Raw genomic sequence first — 18,444 nt, 5'->3', positions numbered from 1 at the left:
CTCTTCCAGGAATGGAGAACCCGCAGCCTTTCTGGGCAGGTTCACCACCCTCACCACAGTTCCTCACCACCCCCACAACAAAAGATGTTATTCTTATGTGCAATATAAATCTACCTCTCCTACTTTAAAACCTTGTCCTATTACTCTAGGCCTTGGTAGAAAATTCCCATCTTTCTTATAAGCCCCCCTTAGGTACTAAAAGGCTGAAATAAAACCTTCCTGAAGCCTTCTCTTCTCACAACTCCAACTCCCTCAGCCTTTCTTTGCAGGAGAAGTGTTTGCATCTCCCTGATGTATTTTTGTGTGGCATTCCTTTGGATCCAATTAACAGATCCACATTCTAACAGATCCACATTCTTTCACACTGGAGCCCCAGAGCCAGATACAGCACTCCAAGTCCCAAGAGTGAACTAGAGGGACAGAATCACCTCCATCAACCTGCTGGTCTCACTGCTTTTGATGCAGCCCAGGACTGAGGTGGTATTTTGTGCTGCCGGCACACAATGCTGTCTCATACCGAATTTTTTGTCTACCAATGTCTCAAAATCCTCTACATGGCTGATCTCAATCTATTCACCCCCCCAGTCTGTATTGATTTTGGAGATTGTCCCCACCAAGGAGCAGGACTTTGCACTTGGACTTGTTGAACTTCATGAAGTTCAAGTGGGTCTGATTCTCAGGCCTCTCAAGACATCCCTGATTTCTTAGAAGAGGATGTCAGGCAAGGCAAATGATGACTGCTGTGGTCACTGACATAGATGTTGTATGGCAGTGGAAAAAGATGTGGGTTCTTTTCAGTAAAATAAAATGTCTTGTCACCACCATGTATTCAATTGTACATTCTTCACTTTACACTCATTTGTCACCTTTCTAGTACACTCTCCTAGGTTTCCTAGTTCTAGGAATCAGGGACATCTAATAATTAAAAAATGGGGGAAAAAACATCAGTGAACCAAAGGAAGGTGTATGACTTAATAACTTTTCTACCAAAATGTTTTAGAATTGCCCTCCTGCTTTTTCTACAAGTTCAATTTGAGATTAACTTCATTGCTGCACTCACCTGAGTTCAAAATTCTCAAAGGAACACATTTCCTGCAGTGGGTTTCACATAGAAATGTACAGATTCCAGCACTTGCCTAAGACATATGAAATTCTTACGTGCAGAGATTCACAGTCCTTCTGCCTTTCTATTTTCCTATTTCTGTCTGCTTGCATAAGAGTCTAACATGTTTAGAGATAATTTTTCTCTGCTATCCAAATTGATTGTATTTTCTGTATTGAGAAGGTTTCCAAAAGATCCTCCTTCATTTAATGATCAGTCATTTGCCATACCATAACTTTGGGAGAACATGGAACAGCCAGACTTTCCATTCCAAAGTGGAACTGTTTGTAACCATGTGATATTTTTTAGGTTACAAAACACCTTGATTGGTTTGAAAGGAGCAATTCCATCAGCTTTCTACTTAATGGTTATCTTGATATCTGTCCTTTTTGAAACATTTATTTACAACATTCAATAAAATTTTACCTTTTTTATTTTTGTATAAAAGGAAAAAAATTATAGGGATACAATCTACCTTAAGTGAGGTCTACATGAAGTAACTCATTATATGAACTTGAACTCGTTGAAGTAAACAAGCATGCTGAGATGCTTGAAAATCCTCAGTTAAGTTTTTTTTCTTTTTTTCCCCTACCAGTAAGGCCTTCATTTTGCAATCAAAAGTAAAAGAAAAAAAATCCTATGTAGCTAAGCAGGTTTTGAAATTAAAGTAACTCCTCTTTTATAGATATTCTAAAGACAATGCACAGGACAGTTCAGAGATGAATTCATGATGCTCAACCTGTCACATTTCCCTCTGACCACAGTCATGCACACACACACATTCACAGAGAAGTGCACAAACACACCTAAGAGCATTCATATGTATAAAACAAAATTCAGATCAGTCGCTTCTTTCCTTGGTGAAATCACAATCATTTCAGTATTTTATATCAATTAAGCTTCTTTTAGTCCAGTCTCCTGATGTGTTTCAAGTGCTTCTGAGTGTGATCTACAAGTTGATATTTCTTAACAATGAAACATTAAATCTGGTCAACTTGTAGGTTATGTAATTTTTTCCTTTAAAGAAAAGTGTTAATTTTTTCATGATGGGTAACTTGAGCTGAAATATGTGTGAAGATAGTTAAATATCATTATAAGCATTTGGGCAGGGTTTAGCTATTTACACAACTTTAAAACCCCATCAATGATGACAACAAAGAATAGTAATCTTGGCTCATTTAACCTTATCATCACAGCTTAATAAATATTTTTCTGCATTATTTCAGTTAGCTTGCTGTAACTAACCTCTGTCAGGCTATGTTCAGCTAAAATATATTAATAACAATTTATAATCATTATATCATTTTATTATTATTACTGTTTTTGCTTCAAAAAAGAAAAAATGGAGCAAAAAGGAAAATATATACAGAGATGAAATGAAGAAATTATTTCAGAAATAATTATTAGTTAGCATTAAAGCCATCATGTAATTTCATTCTAGTTGATCATGTCTAAATGTGACTCTTTTAAGAGAATTATTTTGGTTTGACATTTCTACATATACTGGAGACTTCTTAGTTATATTTGCATCACAATAATGAAAGTAATTGATCATTGTATTCTTCATCATAACTCATTTTGTCACCAGAAGAGTTCATGATTCAGCAACTTATCCCCATTTATACCATGTCCTTCAAGAGCAAATTTAATAGAAAAAAACCTTAACAGCACTGTTTAGAAGAAACAGCAATTAACCAGCAAAATTAAACAGCACTGTACCCCAAGGAAGTTCAGGATTATTTAGCGTCTGTGTTGTGCAAACTGAAAACACATTCCTACATGAAGCAAGAATTTCTTGCTGTAAAAGGAGTTAGATTTTTTTCTTTGCATAATAAAAGAAATAAAGAAGGTTTTTCCTTGGAAAACACACTGAATTTCTAGAAAAAATATATTTATTATATTTACATAAACCACTTTTTCTCTATTTGGGTAATTATTTACAGAGTCACAAACCAGATAAATTCTTTTGTTTCTGATAATGTGGATGTGTTGTATGCTGGCAAGAATTTTTATCTTCATTTATCTGTCCTAACTCTAACATCTCAGAAAGGTGAATTTTTATTATTGTAGAATTTTTTCTTATTTTAAATGTATTCAGTTTAGTTGTATATTTTATTTAATCAAACTCCAAGTTCTCCATTTATTTCAGAATTATATAACCATAATTAAAAGAATTCAGCTTGTTCTTTACTGTTTCCTTCTTCATGTGACAACTTCAAGACTGAGAACTGGCACGTAGTTTCATTTTATTTCTTGGTATAGACTCAAAGCCTACTGCTTTGGGGGAATCTATTTTGCCCAAAGATCAATTAATAGTTTTTCTTCTTTCACCCACATCTATAAAAGAGGTGACATTGTATATGCCATTTGCATATACAGCTGAGAAAATCCAAAATAAAGTGATTAAAAGTAAATTAAGTAAACAGTCCACTCTGGACTCCTGGGTAATTAGAAAACATTGGTTTTGATAGTTATGTATTATGCTTGTGCATGTCCTGAATTTAAATACAAATACAAATTATAATTTGTTCACTATTTAAATTTCACTTTATGTTACTCACATATTTATTCAAAAATGCAAGAATACATATTGGTGACCACAAAACTGTTCAACTATATAAAAAAAAATCATATATATTAAAGTATCACTTCTAGATGTAATTCATTTCAAATTGCTTACATTGCTGCAATTTTTAGAGAGGTATCACAGTACTCCACTATTTTCCCAAGCAGCATGGTAACAGGTAAACAATCAAAGAAAATATCATTGGCCATCAGTTTTAAAAGAGCCTTTTGGAAATTCTTGATGTACATATCACTCCTGAATCTCCTGTTCTGTTTTTTCCAACGTACTCTCTTGATTTAAGTCTACAGCTAAGTACCTGTTTTATCAGCTAGCTGCTCTATCAAATAGGTAAAAGCCATTTGTGGTTTAGTTCACCATATTAGACAAAAACAAAACTAAATCAAACCAAAATAAAAGTTCTGAAAGAATCAATAAATCTCACTCCAGAAATGCCCCTTTTGCCTTAAGAAAGATTGTTTTTCCAGACTAGTACTAGTTAGAGTAGAGAATTTGATGTGCCTGAGCCATCATGTTCTTTACTGAACAGACTGTGTCTGCTTTTAACTCTTCTTCCTCAGCACTCCCTGTCTTTCAGGAAATCATAGGACCTTTGATGTTTGAAATCTCTGAAAGTTTTAAAGTGAGTACTGTAAAAACACTAATGTAAATCTTCTGAAGTATTCATAAACAATTAATTTATATTATATAGGCCAAGTCTCTGCTCTGTAAGAAGTGGGTCACATAAAACAAAATCAAAAGAGCTGAACAGGAGTTCATGCAGTTTTCAGAGAGTGGATAATATCTTTGGGATATTGTTTTTTCTCTCCATTCATGATAGAAATAATGGAGGAGTACCTCAGACTATTTCCTTAGCTTCTTTAGAAACCAGAATCTAGCTGATGTGCATCCTAGCCTTTATATCTAATTTTAAAAATGCGGATCTACAATATCTAAGTGAATGCATGCATACAATTTACATAACCAATAAGTCATAAAGTGATCTAGTCATTACCCAGACATCCAAATGTTTTTGCATAAGATGAAATTCTCCAACATTCCTCTATTGTGCCTAAATATGAATTTGCTTAAATATGTGTAGTGACAAAAGTATTAAAGCTCATGGTTTCTTTGGTTTGGGCCTATTCTGAAGACCTATAATTAACAATGACAAGTGATCTCAACTATTGTAGCACAAATCACATCTCAGTTGAGTACAATAAAAAAAGCTACAATATACTGAGAACAAATTGAACAACTAAAAAATCAGCCAGTAATAGCTTCACATCATAAGATTAAAGGCTGAATGCAAGAAGAGAACTCAGCAGTGGACTATTTGCTTTGAATTTTCTGCTCATTGCTCCCCACAAATCATTTCTTGACAGCATTTTTTGGATGCAAACACAATCTTAAGCTTTCTGTTCATTTGTGTGTCCTGTCCTCTCTCCTCTTTAGTTCCCAGGCAGGTCTTTAATACCTTAGGGGAAATTCCATAGACAGATTCTCCATTGCCTGCATACAGCATCAGCAGCTGAATGGGCTTCCCATAACTGCGTTGTATGAAACAGACTGAACAGTGATCAGTGCTTCTGCTCTCATCTGCCTTTGGCCATGTGCAGTAAAGTCAAGAGATGCAACACAGCATTTGTTGAGAGCCCAAGTGTCCTACTATGCCTGTATGAAAAGCAGGAAAGGCTTACAGTATGAGCTTGAAAGAAACAAGTAGGCAGTGATATGTCTGGGGATGACCCAAAATAGGTCAGTTGTAAAAAGGAGTACAAACACATGATGGAAGGAGTCCTGTGCTCTGTAAAAATAAGAGAATGAAGAAAATGTAGGAAAAAAAGAAAAGGGCATGTGCATGGTGGGGGAGGGGGGTGGGGGCAGGAGGCAGGAATTCTTACAAAAATGCTGAGAAGAATTTATTTCTACAATAAAAATACAGCACTACTGTCAGCCTTTCATTTACCCTGGATACGCAGCTAGAGAGGAGACATGACAAGGATGCAAGTGCAAATGATTACAGGTTGTCAAGACTTTTTGCCATAAGCTCGGAAAAGGAGGACACTAGAGAAATGAAAGAAAAAGTATGAGGATGAGATGGAATTCAAAAATGGTCAGTCAATGATTATGTGAAAGACCTGGAGAATCCATTATAACAAAGTAAGAAATGCAAAAGTAACAGAGTAACAAGATACAAAATGTCTGATGACACCAATTACTTTTTCTCCATCCCTTAATAGGAAGTGACCTAAAGTGACTGCTGGGAGGATCTAAGTCTGGAGAAAAAAAACATAATGGAGATGGATGAGAACTCTACTGATGTATTGAAATAATTTCCTAGAGAATAGCAAAATAAAATAATAATTCTGATAAAAAGGAGTTAAGAGAAAAAAACCAAATAGAATACTTTTTAATCTCTTCACTAAATACCTCAAGTAATTTTAGTTTTTCGATGATCTGTCTTTTAATGCATCAATTCTGTCTGAAGTTTTTCTCACATACTGTCATATACACTGGTAAAGATGTCAAGAGATGAGCTCAAAGGTCTTGGTAAGGCTCACAAGAGTCTTCCCTTCCCCTCATAAACTACATTAATTATCCTTAAGGATGAAGGCTGAACATTCAAGGCAAACACTCATTAGTTGTGGGACACTTCAAAATGCTGACTGGTGGCACTGAATTAATTTTGCCACTGTTGGACAGCAAAATTGAATTCCCCCTGCTCTAATCTGAAGTCTGCGTTCTTGTCCTACCCCACATAGGTATTAGTCTTCCTATGCCCGAAGAGAATTATAATAATTTCTGATTTCACCTCTGAAGTATAAGAACTTAACAGCCATATATATAAAAAAAAAACCCAGACCTTATTGTAAAATTATCTGATTTGGGCATTTTACCTCTTCCACTGTGAAAAGAACTAGAACTACATTAAAAAACCTCTCAGACCTCTGCACATAACAAAGTTCTTTTCTCTGTATTAATGTAATAGTCAATTTTGTCTCAGAAGCTAGAAAGTCTGAGTAGAGACCTTCTTTTTTTTCATCCTACAAAGAAAAATAAAAAAAAAGTGTGAATCCTTGTACATGACAGAAGAGAAAAAGTCACTCTTGGTTTGCTCATGAAGACCTTTACTGATGTCTTCTCTTCCATGTAAGAAAATTAATTGAACACATGTTTCATAATATAAGGTGAATAGTTCCAGAAATATGGTTTTTTTTGAGGCATTGGAAAATTTGTACATGTATCACATTATAAAGATATATTTTTGACAGAAATCAGTCTATATAATAATAACTTTAAACACAGAAATAATATTTTTTTTAATTTAATGTAAGAATTTGGAAAATAAATTTCTAAATTTTTTCTTTAAACTTTGAATTTGAACATAGGAGGAAAATAATGTGTTGCTGCTTTTTTAAAATACAATGATGATATGAAAAAAAAAGAATTAAAAATTCAAGAAACAAAACAAAGTGGAACTGGAAGGCAAAGTTGTTATATAGGGGAATAAATACTTAAACTAAGTTTTTACTTCCAGATAGCCTAATTTTAGTCAATAATTCCTAGCAAATAATGATAGGAATTGTAGGCTTTCTAATAACAAATATGTCTCAATGCATCTATGGAATAGTTGTAATTTTGTTCTTCAAGTAATCTGACCATCTTACTTTTTTCTGAGTTTTAATTATAGCTAATCATTTGATGAATTAAATACTTAATTTTTGACTGGAAATTATTCTCTAACTGTTTGTTATCTCATATTAGCTCATGCTGACTTCCTCTTTTCTAAAATCTTGCTTCCCAATGTCTACCATTTTATTTTTTTTCTTAATTACCTGAGTTTATAGAGAAGTTTCTGGAAGACATTTAAGGCAGAAAAGCCTACTTTATGCTAGAAAGACACTAAAAACAAACAAACAAAAACCACCAACAAAACCAAATAACCAAACAACCAAAAAAAACCACATACACCACTAAAATTTAAACAATAAAAGTAATCTTTAAAAGCTCTATTGCTTCACAAAAAGTAAAAAACTTTAAAGATCATATTAGTACCTTTTATATAAATCTGGCTTAATTACAGTTTTAATAAAAATTAAACCATAAGTCTGTCCTGCTTTATAAATCAAAAGTAGAAAATATCGCTGGCAGGAAGTGGTCTCTGGAGTCACAGAATGTTACTGCATGTTTTGTGGGCTTGTGAAGAATATTAGACAACGTTTTCAATATCTTTCTCACATTACTTACAATTCACTATGATCACAAATACTGTCTTTCATGTTCTACTGGAGGATTTTCAGCAGGAGGCTGGAAATCAGTCAGTCATGAGCTAAGAACATTTCTCATCATTCTAAACAATTCTAAACAATTATCTTCCTCCTGTACCTTGCTATTTTTTTGCACCTCCTTTTTTAATGGAGCTCAAATGTACATTTTCTAGAATTTATATTTGTCTACAGTTCTATTAGCTCTGGTCTCGTCCTTAAGAATTTCTCTTCATTGCTGGCTTTGCACAGACTAATTCAAGCTGAACTGACAAAAAACATGTCTCATATTACTTACAGGCTTTCATTATTTATGTTGAAGGTATGTCAGTTGTTCTCTGAAGGAAGTATTAATAGGTCTCTATTCTTCATATTTTTCATATAACCTGACAGTGTTTACAGATTAGTCCTACATCTTACTCAGTTTCAGAGCTAATTAATTGTGGAGAACACCGAAGACAGCAGTAAATTCTACCCAAATCCATCAGCATTACAATTAACCCTCCTATTTTTCAACTGACTGGGGGTGGACAAGTCTTATCAAAAAGAACAAACAATCCACCTCAAAAGGCTTTAATGATTTATATATAGGTGAATCTACTTGCATCTTAAGCGACTCCCCATTACCAAGCCAGGGTGAGCCAAGGGGTACAGTGCTGATAACCCCAAAATTCTGGATTCCAATCACCCTGTGGGCCATTCACTTCAGGGTTGGACTTGATGGTCCCTGTGGGTCTTTTTCAACTGAGAATATTCTGTGACCTTTGAGAATATTCTGATAGCCTTTGGGTGTTGCCATCTGGAGCTCTTCTGAGAGCTGCTGTTACACACATATCCACATCCTATCTTTCCCAGTGTGTCCCAGTATGCTAAGTAAGGAGGGTGTTCAGGAGTTGTAATAATAGCTGGTAGATAGAAACAGATGGGACTCATGATCTAAACAGATACAATTCTTGATTAAGGAAACTAAATTTCTTCCCATTGTCAGCCTGTTCTTACAAAGTTGTGTCACAGCATGCCCATCAACATTTACTTACTAGCCAATAAACAACTAGAAAAAAGAAAAATATTTGTATCACTGAGAGGAAAATCAGATGACAGTTCAAATTTGCTCTTTTCAATAAGAAGAACAGTGAAGGATTCTTCATAATTAAACTGACTGCAGCACTATTTAGATCAAACAAGCCTTGAAACTGTGAAGCAATGTGCTGCTGAATTGTATTTGTTTCCAAGTTAATGACTGGCAGCCTGTTACACTGAAAATGCACAAAATCAATACTGATATAAAACTCCAGAGCTGGCTGTCACAAAATACTTTGATTAGTCTGAAATAACAGGATTGTTTAGTGTGGTTATATGTATGCCACTATCCCCAGAATGCCCAGAACTTGAATCTATTGATACTGAAAAGTGTCAGAACATCAGGCAAGGAAGCTGTCAGGGACAGAAAAATATGCATGTCAATTCCAAAAACATCTGATGATAGAGGTGGAAAACTTCACTGCTATCTCACATCATTTTTATCACTGTAACCACCTGTAATTTATAAAAGTTATTCAAAGCATAAACCTAGTGTAAACAGGTGCAAATGATGGGAAAGTTAAATCCAGAATGCTAAAACACTTCTTTGAAGCAAAGTGTTATAAATTAAGAAAGCAGAAGTGGTTGTGAAGTTATTGACTAGGGGGAAAAGGACCCATCCCAAATATCCCAAGCCTTGACACCATTAAGCCTAAATCAATTTCCAGAAAAGTAGTCAGAATGGATGTTGCTTTGCTGCTGCTGAAGAGAAGGCAGTGGAGTGGTGCCCTCAAATGAGTTTCTATTAATAGTGTTGACTCTTCTGTTCAATGAGAAAACAACTAAAAATTATTTTTTTATAAAATAAGATCCTCAGAATTGTATTATGAAGAGAAGAAATCATATCTTCTACTGAATGGTACAGAAAAGAAAACCCAGTGAAATACACTAATTTAAATAATATTTTCTCAAATTCCTTTTTCTAAGTAAAACAAAACTCCCAGACATTTATTGCTCATGAGTTTTACTTTTTTTATAGAGGCTTAATGGCAAGATATTTTTGAAAATAATGAAAATAAAATTATAGAGACTGTTTCTGACACCTATTTTCTATGGAAGAACATAATATTTTCTATTTTAATTTCCAGAGGGGAAAGAAAAAACACTTTAGTCTTTTTTTCAGAGAAAAATGTCAAATGATCATGGCAAAATAGTAAGAGTTAGTGATTTCCTTCATGCATTTCTGGACATCTAAATAATTTTCAGGTAATGGTCCCCTCTGGTGAATAACTGCACAGAAAAGTGAATGCATATTTTCCACTTAACTATCCTCTTACCTAGTCTATGAGTTATTTCTCTGTTACTCTTTCTTCCTTTTCTAGAATACACTGTGATGATTTGATCAATCAGAATAGTTTACACAACAAAAATATTCAAGAGTGAAAAATATTTTACAAGTTACTATATAATCATAAATTAACATGTTTTATCTAAAATACTGCAGCTCCCACAAACTGCTGGACATTCTCACAATGCTTTCAGTTATGGTCTTTTCTCCCTTGTTGTGGTGGTGACAGGAAGAAAACTTCCTCTATAAATTTGCTGTTATATTCCAGTCCCAAATACAAGCCCCAGATCATTCCTATGACTGGGATACTCATGGATCTCCTGAATACCTATGAAAATATACTAGTGGGTGCTCTAAAAATGCTGTGAAAATACAATGATTTCACAAGCTCAGCACAGGGGAGATATCACTCACCACAGTTCTCACTTTTGTGGGAAAGGAAAACAAAACAGGTGGTGTGCTCCTCAGAGCTGTTTTGCAGCTAAGATTCATTTCCCCATCGAAAGACAAGATAGCTCAGACTAGAGGGGACCTCTGGAGATTGTGCTCAACTGTCTGCTCAAATCAGAGTCAGCTGTGAGGTTCAAGGCTGTCTCATGCCAGCTCACTGTCTGACACAGAGCCTAATGCTTTTTTTTTCTCCCAGAGCAACACTCCAGCTGCACAGACTGTCCCTAGCCCATGTATTCCCAGGATTTGGCATCTGTCCTGCTTGATTTTCATAAGGCTCCTTTTGGCCCATTCCCTCAGTTCATCTGTGTCCCTTCAGCTGGCAATCTCCCTTTGGGCACACCAACTATTTCCTTCACTTTGCTGTCATATGTGTGGTTGATGGGAGTGTCCTCTTGCCACTCCCAGGTTATTGATAGAAACATGGTGTAGGACAGACCTCAGGACATGCTGCTGCAGGGCTCTGCTTCCTCCTTTCCAGCCTCCAGGCAGAGCACAAGCCATTAACCAGAATTGCTTGATCCAACCATATGAACTGGTTTTTCCTCATCCAGATCACACATATAAACTCAAGTATCCTTACTTGGATGCAAGACTGTTGTGATACCTAGAATCAAAAGCCTTGCTCCAGTCAAGGTACAGTAGTAGTTTATCACAGACTAGAATTTAGAAGCATTTCATTTCTGAGATGCTGTTTCTGAGAATGTAATTCAATTTTCATTCTTACTAAAATCTCACTCCTCCAAAAGCATTCTTTGGGAAAAACAGTCCTGTGGGAGTATTTCATTTTGAAGAAAGTCTATCAGTCCAAATTGCCATCTGTATCAGCTTTTATCATTTGCTGTCCAAATACTAAAGTGAAATCTCTCTCTAAATATATATAAATTTATATTCTTGGTATTTAATCTAGCTTTTGCATTAAAAAAATATTTACAATATAATGTAATTCTAACTACAGAGTGCTCAACGAACCTGGAAAAACAATATAAGGAAGTTCAAGAAAAAACAGATTTATTCAAAGTTTTGTTTACACTTTAGGAGCAATGGAAAACAAGAACAAGTCTAACTAATCTTAAAATAAAACAAATACAAACATTTAATTTAGTTTATCATATATTTTCCATAAAAGTCCAGTGCATGACTGTGTTAAGAGGGTTGCAAAGTTCAAGGAAGGCTGTGTTGATTTTTAAAAGTACTTTAGGTTTTTATTTTTATTAAGTTTTTATTAATAATTTTATGTTTGTTTGTGATTGCACACGAAAATGTTTGATTTTTTGAAATTTTAGGTTTATATTGCAGTGTATTTCTGAATGTAAACTAATCACAAGATATTAACTACCATCAGATATTACAAACCTGAATTAAAAATACTTGAAATATCTGCATAAAAATCACAGCAAATACATTAGAGGATTCAAGGTTTGAGCAAAACAACATAAAGGAGTCAAGAATAAAGAAGCATATCTTCCCAACAGGTGAAAATTGTATCACCTAACATAGATTTCTCAATATTTGGCTTTGAGGAAACTAGTTACAAGCAACACTACATTTTTCTACAATACAAGACATTTCAATTGTATATTAATTCCTACTCTGTGCCAGTGTTTGCATGCCAGCAATGTGCTGGGTGCCCAGCATGGCCAGCCAGGCAACGAAGAGGATTGTCCTGCTCTGCTCTGCACTGGGGCAGCCTCACCTCAAGTGCTGGGGGCAGTTTTGGGCACCATAAGACATTAAACTATTAGAGAGTGCCCAAAGGAGGCTACAAAGGTAGTGAAGGGCTTGAAGGGAAGCTGTGTGAGGAGTGGCTGAAGGCACTGATTGTTCGGTCTGGAGGAGACTGGGGAGAGACATCATTGCAGCCTACAATTACTGTCTTTCATCTATTCATTTATAGTTCTTAATTAAAATCCTATTTTGGGGGGTTTGGGGTTTTTTTTCCTTTTTTTTTTTTTTTTTTTTTTAGAAATTACAGCTTTGCTTCTTCACTAGGACAATTAGTATACTAAATGTCCAATTAATCTTCCCAAGCTTTGGCCAGGTATCATGTATTTAATGCTGTAGTAGACATTTAACAGAGGAAAGAATGGGAGGAATCTCAGTTGTTTGCACTGTCTGTTGAAACACTCTTTCTTGCACCAGGTTACTCAGTGACAGCTTTGTCAGGACTGCATCTGGCTCTCATTTGTAGTTGCAGTGAATGCTACTCAAAGAATTATATCATTGCCATTCATTTCCTGCCACACTGATCTGCTCTAGCAAATATTGGCCTTTAATCTGTCTTCCCCAAGCCATGCAGTCTGCAGAAATGCAGATGACCTTTCCAAGCAAAGCTACGCATTCAGCTCTTGAAAAACTGAAACTTTTTCTGAAAAAGGTTCAGTGACTCAGGAAGGAAATTCTTCCTCACAAGGAAAATGGTCCTCTGAAGATAAAAGGGTCAGGGTCTTTACACTTTGATAAAATCACACCTATTCCTTTGAAACATAGGAAGTGAGGTGTTTTTCAGGCCTTTTTAGGGGGATTTCTGGGGGTTTTAAAGAATTTTACACTAAAACTCATGACCTTTCCCTGTCACTACTTTACTCAGAAACTTACTTTTGTCTGGCTGATACTTTCATCTGATTAATTTTTCCCCTAAGCACAAAGGATTATAACTTCCTATTAAACTCAATACTGGACCAACTGCATTTTCTATTCTTCTTGTCCTTTGTGTTATGCTGGAGGGCATTTCAGGCTGTCTGAAAGTAACACCATGGGTTTGTGATTGGAGGATCTGATGGCACAGAGTACAAACTATTCTTATATGTCCTCTATTATTTTCTCACTACACCATGTAAGATTTTAGACTGAATGTTCCTTTCATATTTGAAACTGTTTATGTGTATTTTAAAGTGTACTGAAAACTCGTTTCAGATATTGAAGATGTTAAGAAATTCATCACAGCTTTTCCCATTTTATCTGGGAGATATAAAAAATGAACAAAAAAAATCAGATTTTTTTGAGTATGCCATGGACTCTAGGCTCTAGCTTATGAGCACAGTTAGCTTAACCTCTATTTATATTCAAGTGAGAGAGAAGAAATCTCCTGAGGCTGAATCAGTGCACACCCCAGCTCAGACAAGGGTCATGGCAGCCCAGTCCTGTGGGAAGGTGAGTGGGACAGACTGTAGATTCCATGGGCACACTCAGGACCTGTCAATATCAGAGGAAATTTATTACAATGTGCCTTTACCAAGTACAATATCATAAGAAAACACAGAGGAAAAAATGAGCCTCAAAATTAAATGTTACCTGCTTCTTAGGATATCTTGAGATTTGAGAGGACAAAAAAACCCAATTATTCATTATGAGACTTAGAAGTGAAAAAATTAGCATGGGCTTTAACTACTGAGTTTACTTGAAATGCTCCCTCTCCAAAAAAAAAAAAAAAGAAAACAGCCAACCCAAACAAAAGAAAACTCAAGATGAAACAAGGACAAAACCCAGACAACAGGAAGAGAAAAAAGTGTGACTCTCAAAACCAAAGACAACAAAATGAAGACAGATTACTAACAGATTCTGAGTCATATGGTAACAATTTTTACCAGCTTCTATTTAAAAATTATCCTTTGTTTTGCAGCTCTGATTAGAAATTCTTCAGACACTGAATTGCTCAATAATCCACACAGAAATTTAGTTCCATTTCATCAGAAAGCAGCAGTATAAAAACAAGGTGAAAGGCATTTGGCTACAAGCCAAATGATATATGTGAGATGTGAGTAGAATGTGTGTTGTTCTTACCAGTGTATGAACAAATTCAAAGTAAAAGCAGTGGAAATAAAAGTTTGCTGTACTAAACTGCTGGTACAAACATTGTCAGAAGAAGAATGTCAATTGTCTGAAAAATGTCCTTCCATCTGATACTGCACAAAAATGAGCACATACTGCATCAAGTCAAAGACATTCCAAATTACTTTTGAAACTTTTTTGCTATGTTCAAACATGCAAAAAACCCTAAATAAACTGGTTGGTTCAAGGTAGATCAAAATGAAAATGCTCTGTTTGTATGAGGTTGAGCAGAACACTACCAGTCTAGTGAATACAGGCATCAGGTTTAGCTTTTAGCTGTTTAGCCATAGCACAATAGCTTTTTAGCTATTGTGGCTATTTACTGGGTACCATTTTTTGAATGGATTAGAAGACTTTCAGCTGTAGAAGTGATTATGTGGACCAGAAATTAAGGTCTGGCCTCTACTTCCTCCTTCCTACTTTGTAGATAAAAAGTCCTAATATACAGTTGCTTTTTACCTATGTGGATACATCTTAGAGGGTGGAATATACCTTTCAAACAAATTTAATATAGAATTGGAACTTGTCATTTCATGTAAGAGGCACAAGGAGAGGTAGAAGGCAAAATACTTTATCATCTACATTTTTTTTTTTGTGGGGAAAAGCAGGAGAACATTAAAGACTTTGAAAAAAAAGTAGAATATAATCTGGATCTCTATCCATAATAATAATGGAGCAAACTATGGGAATAGAAATTGCAGTTCCTTCAAGATATACAAGCATTTAATTCTGCCAAAGCAACCTAGATAGACAATACTGCTTAGCCTACTCTTTCAGATGTTGCAGATCTCCTACTGAAATATCCTATATAAAATATATGATAGAATAGTTCCTTTACTTCAGAAAGACAATAAAAAAACATCACCCAGGATATGCAGTGAAGAACTGCAAGAGGAAAGCTTACTGTCAAAATCAATTTCTGCAATGAGTTCCCTGAACCTAAATTATGGGTGGAAATAGTCTGTATAAAGCATGCTACAGACAAATCATCAGCTCCAGCAACATTCCCTATATTTACATCATTTACTTCATCAGGATCAAAGGATAAATCATAGGTAAAAATTCTACAGTTACTCTTTTTTACCATGAAGATCTGTGGCAAAATACTACTATTTACAAAAAAATACAAACAAACCAAAACAAAACAAAGAAACAGACCAAAACAAAAAAAAACCCCACAAAACTCCCCAACAACAACAACAACAAAATAAAACCCCAAACCAACAATAAAACCCACCACCCACCAGCCATTTTTTTGCCTTAAAGAACTGTTAACCACCAAATACTTCTGATGCAGCATTTTCCTTTCTATGTATCATAACATCAGGTATCAAAAATATTCACATTATCAGGAGATTCTAGCATATTTTGGAAAGTATCAGATAAATCTTTGGGCAGAAAGATGTGAATTGCAAATAATGAACCTTAAAGTTAAAATTTCTTTTTCTTCTAAGTTTCTTATATTAGTACTAAAGAAAAAGATGAGGTTTTCTGGTTTGAAAAAGTTGCTCACTTTGTTTTGTTAATCTAGTAGGAAACAGAGAGGAGGAAAGGAACCTTAATCATTGTTGTGTACTATTTTCCTTTCCAGTTCTCAATTTGCTTGTTAAATATCCATGCTGTTTGGATTATGTGTACCTGGGGAACTATGATAGCATACAAAATTCTCACTACTTCAACAATATTTTCATAGAGTGAACACAAATAATTTTAAGGAAACTTTTTTAATAACTTTCTTTTATGGTAATACAAAGTGATGAAGGATAATTAAAAATTAAAAATATCAGAAGTAGGTAGATTTGTGCATGAGGGAACTTTTAAGGTTAAAGGCTGGAATAGGACATGGATGCTTCCTTGCACAAGGGCAAAGAAATACTTAACTGAACTTTAGAAAGCATATACCAAATAACATCTTATTCTATGAAATGGATTCCATTTTCTGGATGTTCTAGATATACTAGATATACCCCTGAGACAGATTTTCTTTGATGCAACAACTTAGGTTTGTTTGGATCAATTAAAACTGTTACAGGAGACATGTGGGAGCGTATAGAAGAAAAAAGGAAACAGGAAAAGATTAAGAAACATTAGTGCTTTTCTTTTGGTGATATATATTTTTTTTTTTTTTTGTGGCCTGGAAGGTATATTCATAGCATTGCATGCAACTTAGAGCTATAATTTTCAGCAACATTGCCATCACTAACTGCATTCCATATACAAATAGCCTGTTTGCTACAATAAAATTGCATATTAAAATGTCTTCAAAAAAAGTGAGGTAGAACAAGAATGCCTTGAGGAGACAAGCTGTGTTTGCTCATGATTAGCAGCCCCTTTTTCTTGGAATAATTTGATTTCAGGACTGAAATAAATTATTTGTGTCTTAATGACACCGAAGTAATTAAATGTCTATTTGCTTATCATTTATGTTTATTCTTAGATAATAGTTTACACTAGTTTTCAGTTTTCACCTTTTCTCTCTATGTTAACAGTTCTTACCTCAAGGGAAGAAAGCTTAGAAAAGTTTAGAAAAAAGAATATTTTCAAGTTAAATGATTTGTTTACTTACCTGCTATTCTTCTCATACATTTTCTACTCGCCTACTGCAGAACACCAAATTTGGTCCTCCCCAAAAAACAGACATATGAAGAACTGCAACAATTATCTTTCACAAGATTCATATACTCAGCTCAGTCTATGCTAATAAATATCCAAGTTAAAAATGAATGTATAAAAAAGATGTGTTTTAACTACTAAACCAGCAGATTCTTATTGAACACAGGGTAATAATATTTTAAGAATCTGGAATCATATCTAGTGTTCTATGTCTGCTGTTCTTACCTCTACAGAATTGTGTTCCTCAGGTGAATTTGTGTAATTATTTTTGATCCTACATTTAGCTTCCTGCCCAAGAATGTTCTCATGGTATCATGATGTAAGTTTTCTAGGGACAAGAGAACACACAGGTTTTTTTTTTAATGTGTTTTAATTTTAAAAAGGAGAAGATTTAATTCAACTTGCAAGAATATTTCTGATGATGGTAGCTATACAGAAACATTCTGAGTGAGAGCTACAGAATACAGTCAAGGTAGCAATGCCAAGTGATGCTTTCTGTCCTATACAGTTACAAATGCTTGTGTCTGCTGACCGCACGTAAAGTAAAAATTCTCTAATTAACTACTCACTAACCACATATGACTCACAATCCCATATGACTTTTTCAAGATACCTATCTCATTAAAAAAAAAAAAAACCAATGCTGGATCATGTTTCCAAGACAGATAAAACAACAGGAGTATAATTCTTCTCATCCAGACTCCTATCACGTAGTTATCTCAATGTCATAAAATTATAGAAACAGTGTTCACAGGCAATGAAATAGATACATCTAGAACATTAATCACCTCAACACCATTTAGCTGTCTAAAATAAGTCAAATACATAACAAGAAAAAAGTTCCCATGGATACTTGGTTGTACTGTAACTATTAAAACAGTTTAAACAGTTTGCTCCCACCCAAATTTTTACACTGCTGATAGAGTTGTCAATAAGCAATATTAGGGAGTTCCTTGGAGTTATCTCAATATTTCAGTAAAGAGTTGAAAACAACACTAATGTGTCCTTTTGTGATACTGTGAAAAAAGAGATTGGAAATATCAAGCACGATTCTTTATGTTGTTTTTCCAATTAGAAGTTTAATAATGAGTGCTCACTTGAGGCACAGAAAAAATGCAGAATTTCAGGACTGTCATCTCTCAGATGAACACAATCTCTCTAAAGAGTCAGAATCTCCTTTCTGGTGTATAGAGCAATTTCCTAGGAAAAACACACTATAAAGTTCTTCAGACTGCAGTTTGGAGCTGAG

This window comes from Serinus canaria, chromosome 3, assembly GCF_022539315.1.
Source record: "Serinus canaria isolate serCan28SL12 chromosome 3, serCan2020, whole genome shotgun sequence".
Taxonomy (NCBI): domain Eukaryota; kingdom Metazoa; phylum Chordata; class Aves; order Passeriformes; family Fringillidae; genus Serinus; species Serinus canaria.
This window is presented reverse-complemented; position numbering follows the sequence as displayed.